Genomic DNA, 11,594 nt, shown 5'->3' with positions numbered 1-11,594 from the left:
TGTATTTTATATGCATAAAATTGGCCTACTGTATTTTTAAAAATATTAATTATTGTATTTTAAACCAATTTTGGCACCTTAAATATTTTTCAGATATTACTTATATTTATTAAATTAAAATGGGAAAAACTGGTTATTTAAATAATAGCCAAATTTGGCTTTCAAGTGTAGCCAAAATCGGACCAATTCCCAGCCCCATCTTCTAATTAAATAACCCGACCCAGACCCAATTACCCCTACCCGACCCAAGTCATTTTAAATCCTAGCCGTTGATCTTTTAGATCAACAGATCAACGGCCCTCGTTCTTCCTTTCCTTTTTAATTTTGAGAGACCCCAAACCCTAAATCATTTCTTCTAAACTGCCGCCTTCAGATGCTCTCTCATCTCCACTCTTCTCTCAAACCTAACCCTAGACTCCTCCACTCACCTCCTTCTCCGGTCATCTCCGGCGACTATCTCCCAAAGCGCCAAGCCTCCAATGGTCACTCCACCGCCTTGCTCATCATATCTAAGGCCTTCAAGGGTCCTAGGCCATGTCGATTGGGACCTAGGGTTTCTGATTCTGTTGTTCGAGGCTTCTCTGGTGTGATTTTGGGCAAAATTACACCGTAGGTGTTACGATTTGTGAGGTTACAACAGGTTCTTTTGATTTCTATTTGGGTTTCCTTTGAAATCCTAACTCTCTTCTGAATCTCTCAGATCCGTATTATTTTCATGCGTTATGCATGTTTCCTTCTATGATTTCCTTATTCTCGAGCTTTCCTCTAAATGATCCTCTACTCTAAACCGTTTTTACTTTCGTTGTAAACTAGGGTTTTTTCAGATTCTTTCTACACCTGGTTTAATCTATTTCCTTATGGTTAAACCTTTTTCCCTTGTTTATTTTGACCGATTTTATGTTCCTACTACTTTTTAACTTGACTCTGTTAAAAGCCCTAATTTTTAAAAGATTTTCATTACTGCGTTTCTATGTGTGCTAGCATGATTCTCTCTACTTCTTTTCTGTGTGTTAGCATGATTTTCTTTACTTCGCTTCTGTGTGTTAGCCCGTTTACCTGATTTTTGTTAATCTCTTGTGGTCCCCCATGCTTCGAATATGTTTTGCTGAATCTTTAGCCTACTTATATCATCCCTATATGATTGTGTTTGCTCATCTCTTGTTTCTTCTTGTCTATATAACTGACCGTGTTTGTTTGCTACTCCTGTTCATTCGTCTCTATTTATATGGTGAAATATACAGGATCATGACTCCCCATGATTGATTCTGATTTTCCTTAATTGTTGGTGATTGAAAGATCTTCTTTTAAAGCCCTAAAAGCTTTATCTCGTCTGTTTAAATTAACTGATTTCATTACCTTATTTACTATGGTACTTCGTTTACTTAGTCTTTCCTTAATTGGGTTTTTTCTGAATTTGGTCCTATTTGACTACTCTATGCCTACTGAACCTTGACTCTTTCCTTATTTAATCATACACTGATTCTTCTTCCTGCTTTATATGGTACTGAATCTTTCTGTTTGATTTTAGTTCCCTCAACTTAAGGAAGTACTTCCTTGATTCTCCGATTGATTGATTCTGAGTTCTTAAATTAGTGTACTACTATGATTTTTACCTTATTCCACTACCTATTTTCAACTATAAATACTCTAAGTCTTTCACAAACAAGGCACCGACACTTAGCTTTCAAAAACGTCTCTCTTATAAAAATCTCTGTTTCTTCCTTATGTTATTTGCTACTATTAGCCGGCTGCAAGCCAAGGCTAATCATCTGTGCCCTTTGGTTCTTTCATTCTGCTTGCTTCTATCTTCACTGCTATGTCCTAGTTTAACTTAAAGCCTCAACAACAACATGTTTCTCTTCTTGTTTCAGTTTCTTTTATTTCTAGCCTGCTTTTACTTGTGGTTCTGTTGTGAAGTTTGTAGTTAGGCAATATTGTCAGCATGCTAGTATGACTCCCCTCCCTTTTAATTCATGTATTCCCTTGTGCGATTCAAACATGCCTGGACAATTGTTCTCTTTACTTGCTGTGTGCTTACCATTCTTATGAATCCCTGTCCCCCTCTATGAGTCTATGTTTTTCCTGATTGGTTTGTGATTATTCCAGTTTCAACTATTTCTGAGCATGTCCAAAACCAGTCAAAATACCCTTGCTGGGGTTATGGTTTGCAGTCAAATGCCTGTGTATTCCCAAACCCTTGGCCCCTATGTGACTACTGAGTTCAGTTAGACTCTGTGACTACTGAAGTACTTGACTGCGTGTATCACTACAACTTTTTTCAGACAACCTCTATTACCTTATTAATTGCTTTCATAAACAGACTTTTAAGTCCAGTCTTTAATAAATTTCTTTCAATTTGTGTCCTGCACTCCCACTTCATTCTTAGTTAATAAGTTCTGCCCCCTCTAGTATGTGTACTGCCTTGGGATCCTCTTGAGAACCCTCTGAGCTCTGGCATACTGAGGTTGGCCTTTCCATACTGCACTGGTTCAATTCTTGGCTACTAAGTCTAGGTGTAAGCATTGCCCGGGGTCCTTGAGACCCTTAGGGAACTTTGATGCACCTAGACTCGGATTTGTCTATGGAAATGAGGCTTGAAAGACCATTGGAGGCTTCTGGGAAACTTGGGCCTAATTGCAGGCTCTCTATAGAATAGCTTCTTGATTTTTCTATTTTTACTTATGTAATTCATTAATTGGTCTGTAATAATTTGTAGACAAAAATTTGGGGGTACTTAGTAAAAAGGGGTGGGTAGATGTATACTTTGTGGTGTAACATGGGTAGAAATCCTACTCTTAGGATCTTACTTTTAAAAATCTGCCTACTTTACTGAATAGAAAATATGCTCATAGGGATTTATTCTTTTTTAAAACCTGATTGCTTGGCCTAATAGAAATCATGCCTATAGGATTTCACTATTAATTTCGTTTGCATCATAATAGAAATCACGCTTATAAGGACTTCATTTCCAGTGTCGTTTCCATCAAACAGAAACCCCGTTCTTAAGATTCTGCATTTCCGTCATGTTAGAAATCATGTTCATAGGGCCTCAAACAACCGTGTATTTAATCATTTCAAATATAGGCATCATGCATGTAGGGATTGCCATCCACAATTACGTCTAGTAGTCTAATTAGCCTAATGAGTCAATTTCATTTTCGTCTAGTTTACTTCTTAAAACTGGCCTTATTAAGTGATGACATTTCCTGAAACTAGTTCTTTCAAATTCGGCTTAACCTCATTAGATATCCTGCTTACAGGTGTCAAAAAGGGTCTACTTCGAAAACTTGTTTGTCTATGCATTAATATATATACAGAGTACAACACATAGGCAAGCCTTAGGGTATTTTTCAAAACCTGCATTTCCCTGAAGTTGTTTTCATCGTTCAACATTTCTGATTCTAATAAGCTATATGCTTCAGTTGTTCGTGCCTGAACACTTCCGGCCACGAATTTAGTCCCGCAAGCTGCTCTATAGCCAGTCCATCAAATATCTTAGTTTATCCTTAAGAGCAGGAGGTTCCTTGTGTGAAACTTAGATGTTGAAGCACGCACCCTTTCTTTACAAATTGAACATTCTAGAAGCTTTTAGAGACCGGCGCTTGGGTACGACAATTGAGGTTGCTCCTGCTATAATTCAAGGGCCCATCAACAGAAATGTCTCGAGGAAGGTTTCAGTCTTGTCGAGCAAAGGAACCACTAGTCGCCGTTAGTGCTCCAAAACACCCTTTCGCTTGCGTGAGCAATGGCCCCTAGAACCATTGATCGCTTACCTTGCTTTGGCATGCCAGAAGCATTTCGCTGTGGTTCTCATGGATTGAGTCGATCCTGAGACAAAGGTTGATTAATGGTAGCTGCTTGGAGCTTTCTCTATACCTTAATTGAAGGAGTCACTAGGCAACTATTAGGTCATAACTTCTGAATCTGAAAGTGGTCTATTTTTGCATAATTGCTTAGAAATCCTGCTTTAGGACTTTGATTAATAAAGACCTTAACTGTATTTGAGTCGTGCTGCTTGTATGTTTGTTTAAGGAGGAAATTGTGAGCCTCTTAATTGCTCCCATTAAATATTTTTGACTGTCGCCTTAGATTTTCGCCTTTAAAACCTTAGGGGTACGTCTAGAACCACCCATAGGTAGATGTCCTAACACCCTTCGGGGCAACTAAAAAGGGACGGGTAGCAGCACGTGATAGGAATCCGTGACCAACACTCGCTTCGCATGACCAATAAGGAGATGGGAAGGGTAGAAATGGATATGATGACCGGTGCGCTAATGCCACGCGTAGCCCCTTTTCAAGGAGTGATTACCGGGTATTGTACTGATGTTATCTTATAGGTTGACCAACCTAGGACCTCCCTCTCCCCAAATCCTCTTTACTTGAAGCTTTATTTTCCTTTTTATACATGGGAGCTATTTAAATTCTTACTTTATCATTTGAGTTATACAATGCCCAACATGCTCTGCTTGTAATTATTGTTTCAACTGTTTGTTTATTTTGGACTAATTTGTAAATATAAGTTCGGCCGGGACCCACAGTTGTGGACCAAGAGAGGTCTAACACCTTCCCCTCGAGGTTACCTCGAGCCCTTACCCTAATCTCTTGTAATACAAACCAACCCAAGAGTTAATTACTCTAGGTGCCCTAACACACCTTAACTCGTTAGGTGGCGACTCTTCAAATACCAAATTCCAAAAGGAAATGAGTCATTACACCCCGTGAATGTCGAAACCCAAACTCCTCCCCGCGGAGGAGATGAAAAGGGGGGCGCGACAGCATGGCGATTTCTTCTTAGTCTAAATCGTATGGTAGAGCTCAGTTGTAAGAACTCAATTTCCTAAACTCTATCTTATTCATAATACAACGATGCCTACATCCAGAAAGACGGATGGTAAGAAATATAGCTGTGGAAGAGTTGAGTCAGAGGAACTCGATTTTTGCATCATGCTTATGATGGATAAATATGAGGTATTCAGTAGATCATGCGTGTACTAAAATGTGTAAGGTTCTTGATAAGGATCCCTAAGGCAAGAATATCTATCCACACTTACGATAAAAAGGAATAAGAGAATCAGAAGGTACAAGTTTCAACAAGCAAAAGAAGCAAGGTGAAGAAGGGTACGAAGTACCCAGTTAGTAAACATGAACATTATCTACAATTCAGGAAGAGAGATATAAGCATTTTGAGTTACCTTCAATTGTAACAAAGGTATGTATAATTAGCCACACCCATCTCGGTTATGCCCTATGGGGGCTAACAAAAGAAGTATAAGAGAAGGGATAAATAATACCTTAGTATGGCTCCCGTCCCTAGTAGAGAAAGAATGTTGGGCAATTCGAAGAGCCAATGGATGGAGCAAGGGGAGCTAAAAGAAAGAGAACGTCTTGTTGAAGTTTTCAATAAAGTGATAGACAGAAATGTCAGCAGGGAATAAGAAGAGAGTTAATGAAGCATTATGAGTAAGATGTGATATATGGATGACAACGGTAAACCCAAAAAATGACAATATTACAAAATCTATAGTCAAGTGAAGGAAGATATGAGAGGTGAGAGGCCTTAAGAATATAAAAGAGTATAGGCCATACAGTTATATCCTCATTTCGAGAAATAAGTTTGCGATTCTAACACGATTACAAGAAGGAAAAGTTAGATCTCAATGTAATAGAAATCAGTCTTGACTGATGAACAAGACAAACTAAACATGAATTAGGGGTCGAGTCTCGTAGATAAACATAGTGAACCCTAACATGAAGAATCCAGTCTCGCAGATATGACATCGTGATCCTTGAGAAATATCCAGACAGGAGTTGGGGTAGTTAAAGGTACCGTATGAGTGTTACGGAAATAAAAAATAATGCCATTGGGAAGACAGTCAAAAAATCAGTTCAGAAGCAACCCTACAAGCACAAGGGCGTGGAAGTAAGTAACTACGGATAATTATAGGCAAGGAAGGAAATCAAAAAGGTCCGTTGAGTATACAATGTGATAAGCTCACAGCTTTACAAGAATCAGAGGGTCCTCCCTAAGTACTACAATGAAAGACTAGCTGAGGAAATAAGGAAGAAGGCTTCAACCTTAGCGTAGTGACCTAAAAAGGAAATGGTCTTGTAGCAACAGCCTCACAACAACATTGTATGCACTCCATTAGAAAGTGGCACCTACCATGGCCAATGAACGGGGAGTAAAACCAAAAGTAATATTCGAGACCATATGAGTTGCACAAAAATTTTGGCATGCGTAGGAACTAAGATAAGCTAAGTATGCACACAACAAGGGGGCAAAAAGACCAAGAAAAGTAATTGCTTACGTTTGAAAAAAGTTGAGATGGAAAGAAAGGAATTATTTGATCAATGATCCAGAGCTAGTTACGTTATGAACGCACTTAAGATTTCGGAGTATTATCCATGCAGCATATATATTGACAGTCATACAGCCGTAGAAGACTCCGGTATAAGTAAAAGAAAGAATTCAGTCCAGGTCATAGACAAATGATTGAATTGTTAGAAGATTGTATCCTGGATATTCCATAGCATCCATGAAAGGCTAAAGTAATCACTAATACCAGGACCCGGAGATCGGAAGATAGCTTAAGCCTAAATAAAGGTTGATCAGAGGGAAGAGGAAACTAAAGAGTTACATCAACTAAGTAAATCGGGAGTTTGATTATTGGACCCAGAAAATTATAGATATCGTGATTGAGAACATTACAGAAACACTCTTAATATCAGAGGTACAAGATTCATAGTACAACAACAATATTATATAACAGCTCTACAAGAAAGCCAGTTAGAAGATTACCAGCCTAATAAGACTTCAGTATGTAGCTCTCACCGGATTGTGTATGCACCAGAGGTACAAGTATTACAATAGAGCTTCAAGTTGTGGATGTAAATCTTACCTATGTGGAAGGGAAGTTATGAAAGAGATAGAAGAGGTGATGCAAGATTTTAAAGCAAGTAAGGTAAAGGTGAACAACGTACATGATACTCAAGTGCAGAAGGTTGTGAATAATCCATACTTCGGATAGAAGGGCTCTGGTATTCAGTATCCAAGAAGGATAGCGGTGTCATCAATGGCATATCTTCCAACCTATGGTTTCTAAGTATCAAGAGGCCTAGTTAAGAGAGTAAAGAAGAGTTAGAAACGATGTGATGTCTCGTTTGATGTTCCAGAATAACCTGGAGTTTGGTAGCAGACCTCAGTAACGATAAATCAAAGTAAGAGTTATAATACAGTATGACCTACCTAGATGCAGTAAAATCATGCGGATGGATAGTCAGGTCTATGAAATAAGATAAAGCAATATTCGTAAATTCGACAAAGTACCGAGCAAAGAACTTTAGTATACCTATAAATGCCTAGACGGACATTTTATCAAGCTCTGTATATGGTTGCAAAGTGAGGCCTAGAGATTGGCTAGAAGCTGGAGCAAAAAAAAAAGAGTCGCATAGGCGCACTTACAAAGTCAGAGTCATACAGGCTGCATGACAAAAGGTAGCAACAATTACGAGATTGGAAAGATTTCGACCACAAGTCATGGTACCAGAAAGAGGACTAAAGAGGGGAATGCCCTGGCCTTTGGACTTATTCACAGAAAAATTTCCTAGATGGCAAGGGGAGTACTGAAGTATTCACAAGAGCTATGGGTTATGAGAATGATAAGTGCATCAGTCAACATTCAAGGACGAACGCTCCAAAGGGGGAATGATGTTACACCCCATATTTTCGTACGTGAAAGTACGCCATAAATAAATTGGCGAGAGCTCGGAAATGAGTGTTACATCCCGCATTTTTGTATGTTAAAGTTTTGTAGTAAGTTAATCGACGTAAGCTCATGAGATTATTTTGGGATTATAAGTATTATGCTATTTCGAACAAGGGATACGTAAATTAGTGAAGGTGAGAGGGTAACAAATCGAAGAAAATAAGTTTCATTGAAGTTTGGCAATTTGGATAAAATACGGTCCAAGCTATAATACCCCGTATTTATGGACTAGTGTCATACAAGGTACGACATGACCATGATAGTAGGATATATAATGTGTGTTAAAAGTGAGTAGTATTTTAAGTAATTTGAGATAATTCTTAATTATGTTCTTAATTATGTGGATAATTGATTAATTGTTGAGATAATTATGGTATTAAGTGGATAAGGGTCTTTTTAGGGCTGCCACATAGCATAAGCTAAGCCAAAGTGGCAAAATATACAAAATGAGTCATAAGACATATGATACCTTATTTACACGTAAGAATTCTTGGTCTCTTTATTGGTAAGGTATAAGACTTTTATAAAATTAAGCAAAATAGCATTCCTACTTCATTAAAAGAGAAATGACAATGTTCAACGTGAAATGCTACAAGGTCCAACGTGAAATTCTCTGAAGGGATGATGCTACAAGGTCCAAAGTGAAATTCTCTGAAATGCTACAAGGTCCAACATCATTAAACCATCTTTCTATCTCTGGATGATGGAATTCTCTGAAGGGATTCTTATAAACCCCTACAAGGTCCAACGTGAAATGCTAATTCAAAGAAAGCCCAGTACAATCTTTCTCAAGAATATTATACGGATTTTTTCCTACTTCGATCCGTCGTTACGTGTTTTCGCGAAAGAGAATCGGTTCAGGCATGTTAAGCCTATCCTTCTTTCTTTTTGGCATGATCTATACGACACGAATGAAACGAGCAAATGCACAACTTCCATAAATGACTCTATTCATAGAAGTATTAGAAATGCCTATGTTCTTGAACTCCTATATGTCTTATTATTCTATCACTTGTTCATGGGTCTCAGAAAATATGTAAGTTGATAAAGTTTATTTCATGATATTAATCAGAGGTATAATGGTCTTATGACGTTCCGAGAGATTTTATTAACGTACTTCTCATGCATTGCATTCATTTATGCATGTACGTTGACCCATGACCAGATGGCGCTATATACGCATATATGTATAGGTGTATATATATATATATATATATATATATATATATATATATATATATACACATACATACATGCACAATAAGTGCAGAAGTGTAGCATGAGTACGTAAATCAACGCGCACCCAGTAAGTATCTAGCGTAACCGCGGAGAAGCAGTGACGAGGGGTCGACATCGACACTTACTAGTGGTCAAATAAATCAAATACAGTAGAAAGTAAAGAAGTATAAGGCATGATATAAACAGTGTAAACAAATACAGGTACGAGGTACAATCATCCTCTGAGCAGTGAACACAAATTCTCAAATATCGATTACCTCCTCAACCGGAGTACAAATAATATGTTCCCTCACCAGGTGGGTCGTCACAACTCAAACCAGAAAACCTCATGGATACGGTGCCTTTTTATCAAATTTAACTCATGATTCGGTCGAGGCAAACGACCTGATCCCATAAGAGTGTTTTATAAAGTTGCCGAGGCGAACGACCTGATCCCATTATAATATTGTATAGAAATGCCGATGCGAACAACCCGATCCCATAAGAATATGATAATTGATATTGCCGAGGCGAAAGACCCGATCCCATAAAAGTGTGTCACAATAATATCCTGGCAAGGCGAACGGCCCGATCCCATTAGAACATGATACTACCGAGGCGAACGACCTGATCCCATAAGAGTGTGTTACAGTAATATCATGCCGAGGCGAACGGCCCGATCCCATTAGAATATGATAATGCCGAGGCGAACAACCCGATCGCATAAAAGTGTAAAGCTCAATGGGCCCTTGACCCCACTCACGAATACACGTGTGTGTTATGAAGTTTAAGGAAAACTTTCCGATAAATACGCACAATGCATGAGAAATTCGTAAGGGAAGCACAGTTTCTGTGGCTAATCAAGTAGCTCGTCAAATTTTTAAAGTAGCGAGTCCAGTACTCTACGTAAGTATAAATCTCAGGCCGTGATGTGAATAAAGTAATTAAACGGGCAAGGATAACTCAAACAGTACAATTAAAGTATGGCGTGAACCTAAGTCTACCCGGACATAATCAGGAATTCTAGCGTACGCACGGGCACTCGTCACCTCGTACGTGCGTAGCTCCCTCAACATGTAGCATATAATCAATATAACACCTACGGGAAAATTTTCCCCTCACAAGGTTAGATAGGAGACTTACCTCGCTCCGAAGTTCCACAACTGACTCCAACGCCTCTCTAACACCTCAAACTGATGCCCCTCAATCCAAAACTAGTCAAACAATGTGCAACTTAATCAAAATATACTCTAATGCTTACAATTTAATAATTTATGATAATTTTCAACTTCGCTTGAAAAGTCAATAAAGTCAACCCTCAGGCACACGTGCCCATATTCCGAAAATTTTCGAAGATAAACTTTACCCATAATGTTACGACTCAAACATATGATTTATTTCGATTTTCATGTCCAATTTCGTGGTAAAAATCCAAGAATACCAATTTCTAGGTTTTCTTCAAAATCCCCACAATTTCTACATAATTTCATGAATTTACAAGCCTAAATTCGTGTATGTAACTCACAACTTGTAGGAATCACTTACCTCAGTATTGACGACGAAAATGACGCTCCAGAATCGCTCCAAGGTCAGCTCCCATGGAAGAAATGAAATGAAAATGAGCCAAACTCCCGTACTTAACAAAACATTCTGCCCAGCGATTTCTCCGCACCTGCGGAATAGTAGCTGCACCTGCAGCGTTGCTTGTGTGATCGAAACTTCGCTTCTGCGGAGAAGCACTAGAGCCCGCCCCTTTGCACCTGCGGCAAATGTCCCGCTCCTGCGACATCGCGGGTGAGACAATCTCCCTCGCTTCTGCGCTGCACCCAGCTTCTGCGCTCCAAGAAGTCGCGCAAGTGCGGTCCAAACATCGCTTCTGCAAACCTTCACCACGCAGTCCTTTCCCGCTTTTGCGCCCAAATTTCCGCAGGTGCGGTCGCAGCAGAACTTGGCCAAAACCAACATTTCCTCAAATTCAAATTTCAATCCGTTTTCAATCTGTTTCAAACCCGAGGCCCCCGGGACCCCATCCAAACATACCAAACACATCCCAAAACATGATACGAACATAGTCGAAGCCTCAAATCACGCCCTACAACATCAAAACTATGAATCGACAATCGAACCCTTTCTTTAAACTTTCAAACTTCAAAATTTGCCGAATGTGTCCGAATTATACTTAAACATCCAGGAATGACGCTAATCTTTTTTGCGTGCAAGTCACAAATCACGATACGAACCTATTCCAAGGCTCGAAACTCCAAATGGACATTGATAACACCAAAGTCCACTTCAAGTCAAACGTAGGAATTTCTAAAACTTTCAAAAAGCCAACTTTCCATAATAAGCGCCGAAATGCTCCCAGCCGACCCGATACTCAACCTGAACACACGCCCAAGTCCGAAATCATCATACAAACCTATTGGAACCCTCAAATCCCGATTTCGACGTCGTATAGTCAAAAGTCAAACCTTTGTCAACTCTTCCAACTTAAAGGTTCCAAATTGAGAATTTTCCATCCGAATCAACTCCGAACTTCCTGAAATTCAATTTCGACCACACGTACATGTCGTAATACATGAAGTGAAGCTACTCAAGGCCTCAAATCGC

Source organism: Nicotiana attenuata, unplaced genomic scaffold (assembly GCF_001879085.1).
Source record: "Nicotiana attenuata strain UT unplaced genomic scaffold, NIATTr2, whole genome shotgun sequence".
Classification (NCBI taxonomy): Eukaryota; Viridiplantae; Streptophyta; class Magnoliopsida; order Solanales; family Solanaceae; genus Nicotiana; species Nicotiana attenuata.
Note: the sequence above shows the minus strand (reverse complement) of the source record.